This window comes from Mustela nivalis (assembly GCF_964662115.1).
Source record: "Mustela nivalis genome assembly, chromosome: 14".
In the NCBI taxonomy this organism is placed as follows: Eukaryota; Metazoa; Chordata; class Mammalia; order Carnivora; family Mustelidae; genus Mustela; species Mustela nivalis.
In genome coordinates this window covers 10,181,515-10,201,701 of record NC_139033.1, presented here as the reverse complement: position 1 = coordinate 10,201,701, position 20,187 = coordinate 10,181,515, and the positions used below count along the sequence as shown (strand labels likewise).

Below are 20,187 nucleotides of genomic sequence, written 5' to 3'. Positions count from 1 at the left end.
GACTTATCTCCTGTGAAAATCTATAAAGGTCTGGGCATAGCCAGTGGTTTTCACCTGTTTCACAGAACAGGCTGGAAGCAGGGAAGAGACAAGATGCAGGTTTAACAGCCTTTCAACAAATAATGGTTGGGTGCGGCTCTGTGTCAGGCCAGTGTGCCGACTGAAGAGATGGGGCAGGGGGCACAGCATATTCGCGGCAACTTTGCGTCTCCACCACCGTTGCCGACAGTCTGCTTGGGGGAAGCCAACTGGAAACCAAAGGACCACAGTTCAACGTGACAGATGAGAGAGGGCCCTGCGGCGGTCCTCGTTCCGGGGTCCTGGAACTCTCCTAGTCTGTGACAGCTTCTTTTCCTACTCCACGACTGCAGGCCACTCTGCTTCCTTTTTTGTCTTCTTGCAAACATCCGAATGCCAACTTCATTTCTGCAGGGAAGGCTGGCCCTCCTGCGGCCTGGCCTGACAGGTCCCCCCACCGCCAGGTGGGAAGCCACATTCATTTGATAAGGTCCCTGAGTAAGTCCTGCACTCCTTCCCTTATCAGAGGCTTAACGAGGTCCTGTTGGGCTGGGTGCTTGGGAGCAAAACAGACATCTTCACACCTTCATGAGGCGGACAGTCCGATGAAGGTGGAGATGGGCAGAACCCATGTCATGAGCACATGTGTGACACGGAGCACGCCAGGTGTCGGGAAGGAAGCAGAGTATCTGAGAGGGACTGATGGGGACCGCCAGCTCGGAGTGGGCTGTCAGGGAAGCTTGAGATGGGACATCCCAGCTGAGAGGTGCAGGACAGAGGAGACCAAGCTTGGACAAGCAGGGGGGAGGTTCCCCAGGAGGAGGATGGAGAAGGTGCAGATCTGAGGCAGGAAATCAAGGAATGGGGGAAAACTGCTTCCGGGCTGCAGGGATGAGAATGAAGGGGAGAGCAGTGTGAAGTGAGGCTGGAGAGATGGGCTTTAGTTCCAGGAAGATCAATGAGGCCGCCGGGTTGAAAATATCCTCCTGAAGAGTTTAGGCTGTTGGGGGAAAACAGCTCCTCTGCTTTGAGCGGCAGCGACAGTGGCAGCTCATTGATTGGCTTCCTGGATATTTCTTGAGCACTTACCATGTCCTGGCCACCCTAGGAAGCAGGCATATTGTTTATATATTTATTTTTATTTTATTTATTTTAAGATTTTATTTATTATTTGACAGAGAGAGACTCAGCGGGGGAGGGAACCCAAGCAGGAGGAATGGGAGAGGGAGAAGCAGACTCCGTGCTGAGCAGGGAGCCCGAAGCGGGGCTCCATCCCAGGACCCTGGGATCATGACCCAAGCCAAAGGCAGATGCTCAACGACTGAGCCACCCAGGCGCCCCTGTTTATTTTTTAATTTAACACTTTTATTGAGGTGATTGGGATGCAAAAAGCTGTAGATATTCAATCTATAGTCACATAACCTGATGTTAAAACTTCAGTAGACTTTCCATATTGCTTTCCCCAAACATGGGGACTTTCATCAACAACATAAGAACATGTCCATTTCTTTCTTTCTTTCCTTCTTTCTTTTCTTTTCTTTTTTTTTTTAAGATTTTGTTTATTTATTTGACAGAGGGAGACACAGCAAGAGAGGGAACATGAGCAGAGGAAGTGGGAGAGGAAGAAGCAGGCTTCCCGTAGAGCAGAGAGCCTGATGCAGGGTTCGATCCCAGGACCCTGGGATCATGACCTGAGCTAAAGGCAGACACTTAACGACTGAGCCACCCAGGTGCCCCAAGAACATGTCCATTTCTAATGACCATCATCAATTCTGCAAAAGATCATTTGCTTGCTAATCTGATGAAGAAAACTCATATTTACTTAGTTATTCGGGAGGCTGGGTCTCTATTCCTAATTTGTGTCTTCACTTTCCATTGCCTTTTTTTTTCTTGTTGATTTTCAGTTCTTTATATATTATGGATATTAACTCATTTTCTAACCTATGCATTGCAGATTCTCCTTTTCTGTTTTTTGTGATATTTTCTCACAATTTGGTGTTTGTCTTTTACTTTATTTTTTAGTGTCTAAGCTGGACAGAAAAAAAAAAAAACCCCTTATGATTAAGTCCTTCTTTTTATTGCCCTGTTGCAGCTCTGTTTTGACTGACAAAATACTCAGAAAAACCCTCATTCGAACCCGTTTGGCTATGATCACTAACAGATGCCATATTGGCAGGGCAAATGAGAGGAATGGGGTGCTTTGGGTGAGGCAGCTAGGAGGTTGCATCTGGTTGGAAATGAAAGTGAAGAGAAGATTTTATTTATAAAGGCAAAGCTTACAAAAAGGATGCTTCAGACTTCATGGTGTGGCATAGTGGGTCAGAAGGGGAATCTGGGATGGGTCACAAGAGCAACCAGTCTCCACTAGGACAGGAAGGATGCCCTGGCTGGTAGGCAGAAGGACGGCAGGTGCCAGTGGAGACCTGGGCTTGGCTCTGGGCATCTGAGTGATGGAGCAGGTAGCCCTGAGGCACTGAGGTTAAGTCAAGTTGTAATCCAACCACCGTGAGCTCGCTCCTTGGTGAGTCACAGATAATTCACCAGTCACCTGGTGGATTATCGCACAAAGTAAACTTTATTGGCAACAGGTAAGGAAAGTATGGGAAAACAGCTTCCAAAGCTGTGACTCCGCATGAAAGTGTCGACCGGTACCTTTTGTTTAGGGTTAGGATGAATATTGAAATAGGGAAACCTTGTTATTATCTGTAGAGGCGGGCTTAAAGTTGTGCATACGACTTAGGGACACATGCTTATACATATATTGTATGTTATGTAAATGAGGCTGAGGTTCCTCCTGGGGCAGAAGTTTTAGTATTATAATGAGGGGAAGGTGATTGCTGGTCATTCCAGGGGTCAATCTGTGGTCCACGTGTGCAGGCTCGAGTCAGGGGTTAGCCCAGCCAGTCTGGGTGGTTTGGGTGGTCGGTAGTCATTACCTGATGGGTGGTTTCAGGTTTCGGTTGCCTGGATTAAAAGGTAACCCAGAAAGAAGAGTTTAGGGACAGCGTAAGACAAAGGCTAGTGAGTACAAGCAGGGGGCAGTAAAGGTCAGGTCTTGGGTTCTCGCTGGTCACAAAGTCAGTCAGCCTGTGTTCTGTTTTCACTCTGCTGCTGACTAGCACTCTTGTGCCTCTGCGAGTCCCAGTGGGGGTGATTATTAGGCTTAGTAAGCCCTGGTCCTGTTTTCCCACTGCTGGGAAGAAAGGAAAGTGACAGGAGTTCCCACTTCCTGCTTCTCTCAGGAAGACGGTATGATGGCCCATAGGGAGATAGAACTTTTGGGGACAACTTGATCCCCCAGTCCCAGTTGGAATCAGGTTTCACTGCTGGAAAACCCAAACTAGTAGCACTAGTAGCTTGCACTGGAAAGAGGGGTGCTAGTTATTTGTATTGTTCACTAAATGTTCTTGGCTCTCTGCCTTCAAGACCCATGGTAGACTCACTCTTCCTCACGCACTTGGCAGTTGGGCACGGCCATGTCTTTCTTTGGCCAATGAAATCTGACTAGAAGGGATACGTGTGATTGTTCTAAGAGCCGTGTTCTCTCCTCCCTCTCATGGGGTGACTAGCAGTGCTTCCGATGATGGCTGCCATATCACGCTGGATCCCGGAGTAGGTTAAACCTTGATGCGTAGGCAGCATGAGTGAGAAATAAACCTAGTTGTTGCAAGCCACTGAGATTTGGGGGAATTTTTATCATAACCCAACACACCCTGGCTGACACAATGTTTAGTCTCCCTCTCACAGACAACAACAACAACAACAACAACAGCAGAGCTAAGTCAACCACACAAACTTGCAATAGCAACACAAACTTAACCCGAACTTCTTCTAGTAGTTTTCTTCTCTAATAGCGTTCTTAGCATGTGGCTTTGGGGCTCAAATTTGTGTCACCATCTAAGATGACATTTGAGCTCTAGCATCGTGTGAGCATCCCAGAGAGGGAAAAGAAGGAAAGTCACGGAGTGGGAAAAGGGGCTGCCTCCCTCTTTAGGAGATTTTCAGGAAGTCCTTCCCACAACCTTGGCTTCCGTTGGCCACTCCTAGCTACATGGGAGGCTGGGAAACATGTTATTTTAGCCAGACATGCTGACTTCTGGAAGAAAATCAGAGTTCTACAGCTAAGGAAAAAGGGGAGGAAAGATACTGGACAGGCAATGCCTTTAGAAATTCTTTTACCTCCTTGGCTAAGGTGCACATAGCTTATAACAAGCATCTATTATCCTCCAATCCAAAAAGAAGTATCCTCCTTTCTATTCTGAACTTTTTTATTAAAATTATTTTATTTATTTGTCAGAGAAAGATAGAGAGGGATCACAAGCAGGGGGAGAAGCAGGCAGAGCCCCTAACTCATGGGTTAGGATGAATATTGAAATAGGGAAACCTTGTTATCATCTGTAGAGGCGGGTATAAAGTTGTGCATATGACTTAGGGACACATGCTCAGATCCTCTGAGCAAGGAGCCTGATGCGGGACTCAGGATCCTGAGATTATGACCTGAGCTGAAGGCAGATGCTTAACCGACTGAGCCACCCAGGTGTCCTTATTCTGAATCTTCTTATTTCTGCTTTCTATCCTATGATCTTGGACTTGGTTTTCTTTGCCATACTTCTCCAGAGTGACCGTTCTGTTTGTGATGACCTGCTTGGCTCTATAGGGTGGCTTCCAAGTCTGCAGACACAACATTTATTGATTGACTGATTGATTGATTGATTGATATTCTATTGGAATAGATGATAACATTATAGATAGACAATAGAATGTTATGGACAAAGATTCTACCCTTCCTTTATGAACATTCTAATTTTTCCTTCTTGAAAAAAATGACTATTTCATTACTTGAAGAAATATATATATGTATATTATTAAAAGATTTTATTTACTTGACAGAGAGAGAGTAGGCAGAGAGAGAGGAGGAAGCAGGCTCCCCGCTGAGCAGAGAGTCCGATGCGTGGCTCCATCCCATGACCCTGGGATCGTGACCTGAGCCGAAGGCAAAGGTTTTAACCCATGGAGCCACCCAGGCGGCCGTGAAGTGTATATTATTGAGTGTGACCTGTATGCCCCCAGCCTCACAGATCTGTGATGACAATGGGAGCCCACCTTTTCTGCATGCGTTATTACTGAATGAGTCACTACCTGATTAATTATCAGAAATCAGTGTACTTTGAATGATCCTCTAGCCTTGTCTGGTGTTTCCCAGATCAGATCTAAAAACTATCCACCAAATCTTCCTAACCTTTGAGCTGGTTGTTGACCATTTGGAATGGCCATTCTCTAGGATGTCGTTGTCCATGCCAGAAATTGCTGTGGCTTATCTTGAATCGCTCTCTTTTACATTGGAGGGTTTTCACAGATGACTGGTGATCTTTGACTACCTCCCCATACTTGGAGAGAGAGAGAGAGAGAGAGAGAGAGAGAGAGAAGAGGAAGGGAGAGTTTGGGATTGAGTTGTGGTTGACTGGCAGATTTTGTTTGGGGTATTAGAATGGGGAGTCGGCTGTCCCCAAACGCAGAGCATGTAAGATTTTCTCAGAGGACCACTGTTTTCTCTAGAGAAGAAACCTAGAATTTCCTGTCCCTGCTCTGTGAGTCTAGGTGGGGGAGTGGGTGTGGGCAGGGGAAAGAGACATCCCATGAGTCTCTCTTTTTCTAGGTTTATATCTTGCTTTCATAGCCCCAAGCTTTTCTGGGGTTTTGTGGACGCCAGCCTGCGATGAATTCCTCAGTTCGCTCCCTCTGTGACTACTGTAAACTGGCATCTTCTGACTACCTATCAGTTTCTTCTCCAGAAACCTCCATTATCTCTAATCCTTGCCAAAGGCACCCACCCCCTTCCCGCCCCCAGCACTGGGAGGCACATCAAAGAATTACCGGCATGCTTCAAAGCTGGTCCAGTGCATAAGCCGGTTTCCCCACCATTCCCAGCATAGCACCTTGAAAATAGGGAATGCTCACTAAACATTTGTTAAATGAAAATTTACAAGTGGAGAAGCTGAGTCATTGCTAGTCTTTTTATATTTTGTCTCATTCTATACCATTCCCTCTACACAATGTTTTTGTCCTCATGCAATTTGAGGCACAGATACAATTTTGAAATACAAAGGAAACAATGAAAAAACATTTCTGAATTGTCTCTATTTGACTTAGATGACAGGTTGCAAACTCAGATACCTGCAGAGGCCTGGCAGGCAAGCTAAGCAAGTCAAGTAATCCAGGTATAACATGATTGACAATTGAAACTTGGTCCTGGGATTGGCAGACCATAGGGAGTCGTGGGGAGTTTGTTAAACAGGAGAGTCCATGCCCTGTTACTTAGTTCCAAGGTGGGGTTGCCAAGTGGCTGTGTGAACCCTTGGGACTGTTAAAACCTTCAGATTTTTTGAGAGACTGGGAATCCAGACTGCGGAGTAAAATCTCCTGATTGGTAAATATTGATAACAGCATCCAACTGAAAGCAGGCTATGTATATTAGGAACTAAATAAAACACACATGGCAGCCAAATTTAACCACCCAGACTGCTGGTTTGTAAGCTCTACATTTTGGCTTTTTTTTTTTTTTAAAGATTTTATTTATTTATTTGACAGACAGAGATCACAAGTAGGCAGAGAGGCAGGCAGAGAGAGAGAGAGAGAGAGAGAGAGAGAAGCAGGCTTCCTGCGGAGCAGGGAGCCCGATGCGGGGCTCGATCCCAGGACCCTGAGATCATGACCCGAGCCGAAGGCAGCAGCCCAAACCACTGAGCCACCCAGGCGCCCCATACATTTTGGCTTTTTGATGAGAAATTTAATACATGATGATTTCTGATTGCAGGATGGAAGCCTGCATTAATTGTGATCAGTTGTCAGGCTTTGTTGTTTTGTTTTGTTTTACTACCATTTGAAATCGGTCAGGGCAAAGGCGAGAAAACCAAATGGTCCTTTGAGCACGAGCACAGACAAGGCAATCAGAGGAAAGTACATCTACCGTTCCTGAATGCTGGTTTTTGTCCTGGGTCTTTCAAAGGCACTTCAGGACCAGGAGAAGGCAGGCAGGGAGAGATGAGGAAGAGAATCGATCACCCGTGTTGCTGAAAATAAACATCTTTACGACAGAGGCTGTGAAAGCAAATAAGGTAATAAAACACAAAGCTCAAAGGTCAGGTTTTTTGGGGATAAGGTTATGTTCTGTGAATATTACATCCTGGAGAAACTCAGATCTTAACTTGTGGGTATGATGCATTTTGTAACAGAGGAGATTATGCCTTTCTGATATGTGAGGAGGGAACATTTTCCTTTAGAATATTTTAGTTTTTTTCCCAAACTCTGAGGACACTTATAAGGCAGGGAGATTGTCTCATCTAATTGTATACACCATCATCCTTCTGATTTATTTATTTTTGCTATACAGATAGTAAATGTTAGTTGTAGCAGAGTTGCAAAATATGGTTAAGCATAAAAAAGAAATATAAACTATCTGTAATATCTCCAATGAGACAACTGTTTTTTTTTTAAAGATTTTATTTATTTATTTGACAGAGATCACAAGTAGGCAGAGAGGCAGGCAGAGAGAGAGGAGGAAGCAGGCTCCCCGCTGAGCAGAGAGCCATATGCAGGGCTCGATCCCAGAACTCTGGGACCATGACCTGAGCCGAAGGCAGAGGCTTTAACCCACTGAGCCACCCAGGTGCCCCAAGACAACTGTTTTTTAAAAGACAGATTGAAATCTATCCTTCAGAATTTCTTCTATGCACATTGGGGGCCATTGTGAGCTTTGGGAAGCTTTAGATGGTATCTGAATTCTATGCCAGAATTCAGCCTTGGATCAGCCATCCCCTTTCTCCCAAGGTCTCCGCTGGAGACGAGTCCCCGTGAAACAGCAGGAGAGAAGGGATGAGGTGCCATTTTGTTATCTGCTTAGCTTGGGCTGATTGGATTGGCTCTTTGGTAAGATCAGCGGGACCCACAGCTTATTACTAAGCTTATTAAGGGGTCTTTGTCCTTTTCCAAACCCAGTATGGGTTCCTGGGATCCTATACCTCTCTGATCCCATGGACCAGTGGCAGGACAGATGAAGATTGTGGGTGGAAGAGGAAGACATGAAGACACAGCTCTCATGACATAGCTCCCCTACCCACTGGTCAGTATGGGGTAATCAGTATTCTGGAATTGAAAGCCAGCTAGATCAGTATTCCTCTTGGGTTCTCCACCTCCCTAGGATCGTAATGCCCTGTCTGCTCTACTTTGGAAAGGACTTTAGGACCTTTCTTCCCCACTGCCCTTACATACCCTTCAGCTAAAGGCTCACCCTTGCACTTGGGATAAGTTTGCATTTTTCACCTTGGCCTACAAGGGGTTGCGTTATGGGTCTGTTCCCACCAATCTGTCCTCAGCCCCTTCCCCTCTCCTCTTCACTCACCCTGTTCAAACCATATGGCCTGTCTATTCTCTCATCAAGCAGCACCCCCCCCCTTTTTTTCCACTCTTTCCTCTGCTTGGAATGTTCTACCCCCAGGTCTTTGCTTGCCTGGTGCCTCTTCTGACCTTTCAGGTCTCTGTTCAAGCCAGACGTGCTCCCTTGCCCTCTGCTCCCCGTCATCCCGTCATTTACTTTTATTTTTTCAAACTGCTCACTATCAACTGGAAAAAAAAAAAAGTGCTTATTTATTGTATATTTGCTAATCCTCTCTCCTCACCAGAATGTAAACCCCCAGGAGAGCAGGGGTCTCTGCTGTATCTTGTTCTTTCCTGTTCTCTGCTGTATCCGCAGCATCTAGAATAGTACCTTGCACTCGTGCTCAACAGTCAGAAGGTGCCTAATTAATAGTCACTGGCTGAAGGCCAGGAGTCCTGCAGTGGCCTCCTAACTGGTATCCCACCCACCTCCCAGGCTCCTACGAGAGAATTCCTCTTGAGGCTGACATCATTTCCTCAGCTGGTAAACAAGCTTGTTAGCACCTCAGTCCCTCTTTGCAGGGCTGCTGCCTTGTCTAGACACTGCAAGAGGCTCTTCTTCCCCTTCCATGGCTCCTTCTCCCAACACTCCCTTACTCATGATTGCTGGGTCTTGAGCATTTGGCAGAGTTTGGTGGGAGGGCCCAGGGAGTGCCTGAATCCTGTCTGGCCCAGCCACTCTGTCTCCTAGCTGTGGTTTTACACACTCGAGGGACAGTGACAAAGAGGAAATCAAAGTTCCATTTGGTTATCAGCCAGCAACTGCCCCATGAGGCAGGTCTTGGAGGCAGATGGCTTTGTCTCAAGGTCCAAGTCGGACCTCTTCTTTCTTCCAAGGGACAGTCTTAGCACCAGCTGACCACCGAGCTGAGATGATCATGCAGCAGTAGGAAGAGAAAGGAAGAGATAGAGGAGAGAAAGAGAGAGAGACTGAGAGAGAGAGAGAGAGAGAGAGAGAGAGAGAGAGAACCACATCATGAGAGAGTGACCTAGGACAGCACAGTGTTGCAGTTCACTGGTTAAGGTGGCCCAGATGGCATCCCGGGCTCCAATGAGTCCCCAGGTCAACAGCCTCTCCCATGAGGAGTTGGGAGGAACGTCCTCTTTTCTACACTCAGTATCTCCAGGATAAGCCATCCTCACTCCTGGATCCTCTCCTTTCACTCATTCTTTTTTGCTTGAAATAATCTCACCTTCCACGAAACCCTCCTAGATAATTACTTTAGATTTTTCAAGACACCCCACTCGATCTTTCTCAGCCTCCATCACCTTATTTGTGAAATGGGAGATAATGCTGACCCGTATGGCTTTTGTTAAAGGTGTGAGTGAGGACCACGTCCGAAGTACCTAGTACCATCCAGGAAATTCAGAAGTCACTCTCTCCATGCCATTCTCTTCCATCTGAGCCATTTGTTGTAAGTTTTAGATGCAGTTTGGAAATGCAATCCAGAGTGGAATAAAATACAGGTCCCATAAAATACAGGGCTCCCCGTTACATTTGAATTTCAGATAAGCAAGGAGGAATTTTTTAGTTTGGTATAAGTATGTCCCAAATATCGCCCCAGGGTTACAGTTACGGTTATACAAGAAAATCTATTCATCGTTTATCTGAAATTCCAATTTAGTGGGACATCCTTTGTTTTTATTTACTAAATTTAGCAACCCTGACCCATAGGCAAGCACCGGGACTGTGAGTTCCCGAGATGACTAGTGTAGCTTCTTGTGGACATCCTAAATGAAACCGTGTGGCCAGCCCAACATGCTTTCATCTTGGGGAACTCCATTTGCGACTTCATTTTGGGATTCATTTTTCTTAGAAAAGGGTAACCATTTTGGAAGGGAAACATGGAGTTTGTACATTCCAGAGTAAATAAATTCATTCTTACTTAAAAAATATCGAGGCCTATTGCCTATCCAGCATACCGTAGGCCAGTCTCCAAAGCTGATTGAGAAAGGGGCAAGTGGTGTAGGCAAATGGCAAATGGAGGGAAAATCAATTTTGCATAAAAGGAACAAATGGAGATCGCAAACCAAGTTCTGATTCCTGTTTTCAGTCATGAATTGGATTTTGCTGCTTGACTCTGTCTTTGATATTTATTCTTTGGATTCATTTCTGTATCATCTTGGGAGGCAGGTGGGGGTATCCCCATTTTGCAGGGTCCTAGAGGTTAGGAAACTGACCCAAAGTCATCCCGCGACGGCCCATATCCATGATGGATTTGCTCTGTGCAGGCAAAGCACAGAATATAGTGTGAGATACATATTATTCTTGTACGCTTTCTCCAGATGTGGAGGTAGAGGCTCAGAGAGGCTCTTACATGTTAGTAAGCATCACATGAAGATTGGATCCTGGATGAGTCTGACTCTGACCCACAGGGTCTTAGTTTGCTAGCCAGTGAGGGCTTCTGATCCCGAGAACAATGTTCCTTCCTTCTGCATACAGAGAAGACAACCAATTGGAATGTGCTGGGTTCAGGTAAACCTCCAGCAGAAGAGAAAATTTCCCACTGAAAAGATGTGCAGCTCTAGGGGCGTCTGGGTGGCTCAGTCATTAAGCATCTGCCTTTGGCTCGGGTCATGATCCCAGGATCCTGGGATCGAGCCCTGCATCGGGCTCCCTTACTGTGTCTCTCTCTGTCAAATAAATATATAAAATCTTTAAAAAAAAAGAAAAGAAAAGATGTGCAGCTCTAGGTAACTTGAGGCTCTTTCTTCTTTTTAAATAGCAGATTGAGTTCTTCCTTTTATTTTTTATTTTATTTTTTTTTTTAAAGATTTTATTCATTTATTTGACAGAGAGAAATCACAAGTAGATGGAGAGGCAGGCAGAGAGAGAGAGAGGGAAGCAGGCTCCCTGCTGAGCAGAGAGCCCGATGCGGGACTCGATCCCAGGACCCTGAGATCATGACCTGAGCCGAAGGCAGCAGCCTAAACCACTGAGCCACCCAGGCACCCGAGTTCTTCCTTTTAAATAGACATATGATCTCTTTTTGCTCCCTCTGCATCCCCCAATCACTCTCAATCTCTGGCTTTATCTCCTTCACTATCCAAATTATTATAGTGCTTGCCTTTGGGGAGCAAAAATGGAGAAGAATGGTGGGGACTGGGTCAGAGGATTTTAGGAATATGCCCGGCACGTAAGAAGAGTTCGATAAATGTTTGTTGAATGAGTATTACCCGTGTTGTAGCTTTTCACATGACCACTTACCTAAAGGAATAAATCTTTACTGAGCTATTACTATGATGATTTATATTCTAGGCATCATAGATTGGCATGGGAGGAGGGTGTTTTCATCCAACTTCTCTTGTATCCATACAGCCATCCACCACACCTAGACCCTTGGGCTGGGGGGTGGGCGGTTTGCATAGGGGCCTCCAAAGGACACATTGAAGGACTTACCCCTTCTCTCTGTGAATGTGAACTCACTTGGAGATAGGATTTTTGCAGATGTCAGTAAGAAGATTGAGATGAGGTCATTCTGGACTTGGGGTGGGCCCTATATCTAGTGACTGGTGTTCTCTCAAAAGACTGAGACATTCAAATTGTACACAAGATGACGGCCGTGTGACGGCAGAGGCAGAGATCGGAGGGAGATATCTACAAGCCTCCAATGATGCCAAGGATGGCCAACGGCCAACAGAAGCTAGCAGAGAAGCATGGGAGGGATTCTTCCCCAGAGCCTCTAGAAAGAAGCAGCCTTGTCGGCACCTGGAGACACAGTCTCTTGCTTGACGCTATGGACTTTGTGCTTATTTGTACAGCAGACCTAGGGACCAAAATGCACCCCCTGAATCAGCAACTCCTATTAGAAATTCCAGAGGGAAATCCAATTTTCCCTCCAGCCTCCCCCCCACTCCCAGCTTGGCTTCTGTCTCCATCCCTCTGTAGCAATCACATTCTCCAAATTCACCCTGATCTTCAACAGTTGGACATTTTCCCTGGGCTCTTTGGATGAACCTCATGTCACATTCGGCATGGTTGGTCGCGCTCCTCCTCCTCTGCTCACCTTTGGCTTTCATTTTACAAAATTTCTCGTGGTTGTGTTTGTGCCTTTCCCATCTCTGTGTCATCCTGTAGTCGCTTTTTAGAAGCTGAGGTTCCCCAAGATGCCATCCTTGGCTCTTTGATGTTCTCACTCTTTACACCCCCTTTGGGCACTCTTACCCTCCGACGTTCCAAGCACCTCTCCACATTGATGATTCCCTATTCCCCGTTCGCAGGCCTCTCTCCCAAGCTTCTGCATCTTCTGACCAGTCCGCTGCCACACATCTCCACCTGGATGGCCCCAGAAGACTCAGCTCAGTCTGGCCCCACCCGAACCTCATGATGTCCCTCCCCACCAGCTCCTCTCTTCTCCGAGGTCGCTATTGGCTTCAGTGTTGATTCCGTCCCCCAAGCTATACCCTTGGCTGTGAAGCTTTCTTCTTTTTTAATTGATTCCCAAGTCCAATTCAATCACCAAGGTGACAGAGAGGGCAGGAGGAGGTGGACTTGAGGACACAGATGAGAAGGTTAGCTTTGAACAGGAGAGGCCGTTGTACTCTTTAGATGTAAGGAAAGGGCATAATGGTGGTTGGTGATGGGGACCAGGAAAAAGGTGAGGAGCTGAAAAAGATCAAGCTTGATGGCCTAAAATTTCTCGGTGAGGAGAGGTGATAGCTACCTTTATATACCCAAAGGAGAACCACAGGAGAGAGAGGGAATGAAATTTGTGGGGCCTCCATGAGCAGAATCAGGGTCGAGGGAGCTGTGGGATGGAAGGTGTGGTCTGAAGACCCCCTCAACAGACTGCTCAGCCTGGAGATTTAGTGAGTTCACCGTCACAGGAGGTATTTCAGCGGAGCGTGGGAGGATGGTTGCCAAAAGCATAGTGGGTTGATGTCAGTTTTGGGCTGGGGAGTGATAGAGAGGCAAGATGTCGTGATTTAATCGAATGACCTAATGCCCGCGTTCCAGTCCTGAGGACCAAGTGACCAGTGGCCAGAGGGCACAGGACAAAGAGACAATGGCGAATGACAGCAAAGAAGGAATCAAGATGCAGGAGCCCGTCTTCACATTGCCTACTCTGAAGGTGTCTGCCCAGACACTCACTTCAGGGGCCCACATTCCTGCAATTGTGACATCACCTCATCTGGTCTGCAGGAAATATACTGTGGGCTGTTAGCCAGAAACACACTCCCCCTCCCTCCACTCCCCTAGTCTGGGGATTCGGAACAAAGCAGAAGGGAGTTAGGGAACTCCACTTGGGATAAAGGCTGGATGCCTTCAGTGAGCGCGGCCACCACCTGCATACCAACTAAGCTGCCGGTGTGTCTGGAAAAGTTTGGAGGACAACAGTTCCCACTGGATGCAGACCAGTTGGCTCAGTATCAGCATTTTTTGTGTTTGTTTCCCTTCCCTTTTTATAGACAGAAGCCACGCCAAGACTCTTTAAGGTTTCAGAATATTCCAGGAACTGTCCCCCACATGCCCACTCCCCAGATCTTTGGGCACACTGTAAGAGAAACAGCTTCCCCTTCCCACCCTCTGTCAAGGTCAAAGAATGTGGCCAGACTTTTAGACTTGCAACAAGTTCTCTGGGAGTTAACTCTGGGCTGAGTCTGGTCTTAGGAGCTGGGCTGAAAGAAGCACCTCGAAAGATTTGCTCAGGAGCTCAGAAATTATTGTAGCCTTCACAAAGCATTTTTTTTTTTTTTTTTGCCTCAGTGGCTTAATTTGATCACCACCAGAGAGAGGACAGCAGGTATGTTTGTACATTTCATAATGAAGACTTTGGAGCTCAGGCAGATTGAGTGTCTTGACCAAGATCACACAGCTGGCAGGAAGCAGGTCTCCTACCTTCCCACTGTTTCCCTTGTGCTTGACCTCTATTAGAGATGGCTGTAACTGTCCAGCGAGCAGGCCTGATTGAAAATCAGGGGGAGCAGCGGGGCGCTGTTCATGGGGGCGTTTGCCAAGGTTTTGGCGAGGAGTCTGAATAAAAAAATTCTGGCAATCTAGTGTGGCACACATCATGCCCCGGAAATTTGAATGTTCTTCTCAGCATTTCCAAAGGGCTGGTGAGTCCTAAGGTACCACTCCCTTTCCCACTCCTCTTACAGCCCGTACTCTAACTCCATGTTTGGCCGTGTGACCTACTTCAGTCAAGAGAACAAGGCAGGAGCAACAATGAGTCTGTGCCTCTAGGAACCTGTCTGTTCCCTCCTGTTCTTTTATGCCGCTCACATAGCCTTGGAACATGCTTGGGTTGGTTATTGGTTCAAGAAAGGTGAGAGAAGGGCACCTGGGTGACTCAGTGGGTTAAGCCTCTGCCTTCGGCTCAGGTCATGATCTTGGGGTCCTGGGATCGAGCCCCACGTCGGGCTCTCTGCTTGGCGGGGAGCCGGCTTCCCTCTCTCCCTCTCTCCCTGCCTCTCTGCCTACTTGTGATCTCTGTCAAATAAATAAATAAAATCTTTTTTTTTTTTTTTAAAGAAAGAAAGATGAGAGATAGGTGGTGTTGAACCTACCTCAAATCAGCCAACCTTCAGCTGACTCCAGATGTGCTGCGGCAATGAATGTTACTTGTGGTTGTTACATAGCATTATTATGGTTATACCTAAACCAGTGACTGTTGTGATATAGAGGATGTAATGTTAAATTGAATTAGTTGTTGTTGATTATTAAAAGCAGCTGCGGCCTTCAAACTGTGTTCCTTAGCACCCTAAGGGTTCCTTTGAGCTTCCTTTAGAGTAGGGCTGTGTAGGAAGTGGGATGCAAACGGTCAGAGTTGTGAGGTGTCTGAGGAGAATCTTCTGGTCCTAAAAATTGGAAATGAATCTGTCCCATATTTGTCACAGATGAGCTGGCTGCCTTTAGGTAATTAAGGAGCGTCTCTGAATAGGTTTATCTTCCCCTCTTCTTTCTTCTTAATCAGCATCACGAATACCATTACCTAAATACTGGCTGTGATCACTGATTTAGATACATTCTCCCGTTGACTGCCATTGACATAGGTGGGTATTTTTACGCCTACTCTACAGGTGAGAAAATTGGGGCCTAGGAAGAAGATTGTGTCACTTGTCCAAGGACACCCAGTAGGCCACAGAACTGGGATCTAAACCCGGATCTGCTTTCAAAGCTTGTGTTTTTAACCACTAATAGAGTGGTTGTCAAGATAAATGAGGATATATGTATATTGTTCAGCTCTGTTCCTGGCATATGAATTGTAGCAATTATGACATTCACCTTGGTCACATCACTGGGTATTTGCAATCCAAAAATGTGACCAGGTCTCTGGGGACATCTGCACACCACAGACAGGTTTTTTTTTTCGTGTGTGTTGTTGTTGTTTTTAAGATTTTATGTATTTATTAGTGCAAGAGAAAGAGAGTGCACAAGCCAAAGGAGGGACAGAGGTAGAGGGACAAGCAGGGAGTCAGAGCCATGTTATTGTGAGTCTATTTGCTTGTCAAGGGGACATTATGTGATGGCCTTTTGTAGTGACCAGCAGGGTTGGGGCCCCTAGGCTCTGGGGGGGCTGCTTTGTGCCTAAAAGTCTTTGTTGGGGGATGCCAGGGTGGCTCAGCGGGTTAAAGCCTCTGCCTTCAGCTCAGGTCATGATCCCCGGGTCCTGGGATCCAGCCTCACATCAGATTCTCTGCTCAGCAGGGAGCCTGCTTCCTCCTCTCTCTGCCTGCCTCTCTGCCTACTTGTGATCTCTGTCTGTCAAATAAATAAATAAAATCTTGAAAAAAAAAAAAAAGATTTTGTTGGTAGATGAGCTTCTAAGTGTCTGATCTTCATGACCTCAAGGAATTATCCAGTAGTCCTGGGGACAAGACCCTCATGTGGAAATAGAATCACCTAAGCATGCCAGGCAGAGGGGACAGTCACGAGTCTCACAGACACATTTATTTACTTCCCTTTGTTTCTTGTTTTCTTTCTCTCCCTCCTTTAACTGTATAGATAGAAAAATAAACAAAAGCTCTATCATAGCTTTGATGGTCACTGTCCTTTACTGGAGTCAAGTTCTACCTAATACAGAGGATTAAAATAAACAGCAATTACATGAGGTTTTTGTCAAACCATTGCCTTTCACTTTATGGCAACCCAGCACCCCCAAACAAACCCAAACAACAACAACAAAACAAACCCCTCATCTCTTCAACCGTAGCCCACTGTGATGAGTACGCGTGGTAAACGTGACATCAGAGATTTTATTTAAAATGTTAAAAATAGACCTAGGAGAAGGTCCACCATGCTAGGTATTTAAGGAGAGCGCTGTGTAGGTCCTTAACCATTAGTGTCAATAGTAATCATCATCTTAATAAACTTGCTAGCTGTGCCGTGTGGCCCCCGCTGGGCCAGGCACTGTTCATTCATTCCACGGATACAAGAGCCTGCAGTGTCCCTGTGCTCATGGCTTCTTGTCTTTCTTATCCTTTAATTGGCACCTCAGAAGGGGGGTTGGAAGGAGTGGCCATCTTGTTCCAGTTTGCCCTGGGCTTCCCTGTCCCCATGTCCCCCGAACCCCATCATTCCCGGATGACTGGGACCTCCGGTCATCCTGGGCTGGCATGCGTAGCTGAGACAAGGGGAAACAGGAGGCTGTTTCCTGTGTCCCATGAAGTCCCTAGGCGATCATTACTTGTTCTAAGACCTCAGCGCCTGGCCTCCTCAGTTCCCTTTCGGGCCCAATCATGTTTGCGGTGCTGTGACCTATCCTTAAGGCCCCCAACGTCAGGAGCAACAATTTCTCCAGTGTGCAGAGTCTCCAGCTGTAGATAACAAATGGGATGGTTTTGCCTGGAGCTTATCGTCCAGAAGAGAAAATAAAAAGGATCGAGGTACATTCAGCAGAAAGATATGTAAAGTAGTCATTATAAATTATGTACTATGTCTCCACAGTAGGCTGCCTGGTGATTTAAAAAATTAAAAAAAATCCTTCCCTGCCTTTTCCACTAATCTGTATTTTTCTTTATTTTTTTTTTAACGCTCCATTCCCCCCCCCTTCCTTTTATCATGAGCATGGATCTCTTATTGTAATGTTGCACCTGGCACATAGTAGGTGCTTAATAAATATTTGTGGAACTAATAAATTGAAGGAACTAAGTGAACAGATATGTGAATAAAATGATTCCGTAAAGCTAGCAGATGGAATACATTTGCTCAGAACAGAGTTTGGGAGAATTTAGCTCAGTTTTAGGGTGACCAGACCCTCCTACCCCATTTCTCTTGTGGTGAGGTCTCTAGACACCCTGACGGGTGAATTCCCCCCATGCTTGTTACAAACACACAGCTCTGGGGCTCTTGGCGGGAGGGGCTGAATCAGAACCTGGGGTGGGGGTTGGGAATTTGCATTTCTAATAAGCTACCGGACTGTTTCTTGGGAGCCTTCAAATTTTAAAACCCAAATTGCCCTATATACGCATAGTTTGTTTTCTTTGATCATTTCTGTTGCAATCTGGGGTCTCCCTCCTGCTCTCTGTTAAAAGTTGTTTTTTCTTTCTTTTTTTTCCTTCAAAGCTTTGAGGGGAAGAAAAAAGCACATCTCTTTGGGGACAGCTGTCAGTTGGAAAGGATTGGAAAAGTGGGCAAAATGATAGCCATGCACTATAGGTTTCTCATTATTCCTCTGTTCTTGGAATGAGTTCCATCACGACATAAATAGTGTTTTTGGGTTTTTTTTTTTTTTTGGTGTGAGATAACAGTCTCCTCAAGCACCTGAGAAATGAGTAGCCTGTTTTATATTTCAAATAAGTCCTTCCTCGTGGTTTTAATGGCCAAGGATTTGCTTTACTGGGCTTCAGGATGTTGAAAAATGACAAGTGATTGTGATTCAAGGTGTTTGGCTGGGTGGGCTCTGTCGACCAGTGCAAGCAGGAGCAGCGACAGTGAACACGGATCGCCTATGCTTTTTTTTTTTTTTTTTAAGACTTTATTTATTTATTTGTCAGAGAGAGAGAATGAGAGCGAGCACAGGCAGAGAGGCAGGCAGAGTCAGAGGGAAAAGCAGGCTCCCTGTGGAGCAAGGAGCCCGATGTGGGACTCGATCCCAGGACGCTGGGATCATGACCTGAGCCAAAGGCAGCTGCTTAACCAACTGAGCCACAGGCATCCCAGGATCACCTGTGCTTTGCTGCAAGATCTCCTTCCCATTCTCTGCACATCTTAGCTTATAAATTAATTTTAGTTTGGTCCCCTGAAAACTGCAGTTAACTGGGGTTCAGGAACACACTTGAGCAGGCACACACACACACACACACACACACACAGAGTCACCCAAACCACCATTTCTATGCTTAATTATTCTTACCTGAGGTTTATTAGGAAGGCTTATTTTAGATGAATTGGTGCACTGCAGATCTGCGTTCTTGATAAACATAGGAAATTGCCCTTTCGTAGGTTAAAAAATGGTCTTAGGGCAGCAGTTTCTTATGGGTCAATCTAATATGAACCATGTAACTTATCTAGCTGTGTATTTTGGAGCTATCTTTTTTTTTTTTTTTTGAGAGAGAGCACCCTCTCTTTTTTTTGAGAGAGAACATGGGTTGGAGGAGGGGCAGAGTGAGAGGGAGAGAGAGAACCTCAAGCAGGTTCCACGCCCAGCAGGGAGCTCAACATGGGGCTCAATCTCATGACCCTGGGATCATGACCTGAGCTGAAATCAAGAGTCTGGACACTTAACCGACCAAGCCACCAATGAGCCCCCTGGAGTTATCATTTTTTATTTATTTATTTTTTTAATAAACATGCATTTTTATCCCCAGGGGTACAGGTCTGTGAATCGCCAGGTTTACACACTTCACAGAACTCACCAAAGCACATACCCTCCCCAATGTCCATTTTAAGTGTGTAAAATATTTGGATATACAGAAAGGAATAAGGACTCATATAATGGACACCCCTGTACTTACCATCCACTTGAAGAATGAACACACTACCAAAACAGAGTCTCCACCCTAATCATTTCTCTGTGGTGTCCCTGCCAGGGGTGATTCACATCTTGAATTTCGTGCTTCTAATTCCCACACCCATGTTTATTTTTGTCTCTTATGTAGGTATCCCACAACAAAACATATTGTATCATTTTGCACATGTCTTTATTGAAATGACAACAAAGTATGCAGATTCTTCTGTAACCAGCTTTTGTTACTCAACATCAAGGTTGGGATCCATGCCTGTTGATCTGTGTGGCCCCAGTTTAATGTTATTTTCAAAAATCAAGTAGCTGAGTGGATTTGCAGTAAAACCAACAGTGCAGGGAAAGGGAAGCATATTTTGTTTTTACGGTCTTTTCCCCAGCCATTGACCCAAGCTGGTTTCAGCCTAAATTTTTGGAAAATATTTGTATTGAGAAGGATTCCACAAGATTTGCAGAAAACAATGCAGCCCAACAATAAATAATGGAGCTGTGTTAACCATTTTTGAGAATCATGCTTTTGCAAAAGTGAAAGAATTTTCTGGTTCAAATTTAGAAGAGTCCCACCCGCTGGCAGTGCCTAGCATGTGGTAGAAGTTTAATAAATATTTGTCACACAAATAAATTAAAGGAGAGGGGGCGCCCGATTTGAAAGATCTCAAGAGAGAGCAGAAGGTAGCCCTGAGTTAAAATAAGTTTGCCCTTTGTTTTTTTTTTTTTTTTTTAAAGATTTTACTTATTTTATTTATTTGTCAGAGAGAGAATGAGAGCGAGCACAGGCAGACAGAGTGGCAGGCAGGGTCAGAGGGAGAAGCAGGCTCCCTGCCAAGCA

At 45.7% G+C, this 20,187-nt stretch overlaps 1 protein-coding gene across 1 annotated transcript in view; it reads left to right on the top strand.

Annotated features, from left to right (window-relative positions):
• Positions 1-20,187, top strand: part of RPH3A (rabphilin 3A) — a 255,224-nt gene that overhangs the window by 68,724 nt on the left and 166,313 nt on the right. The window lies entirely within an intron of this gene.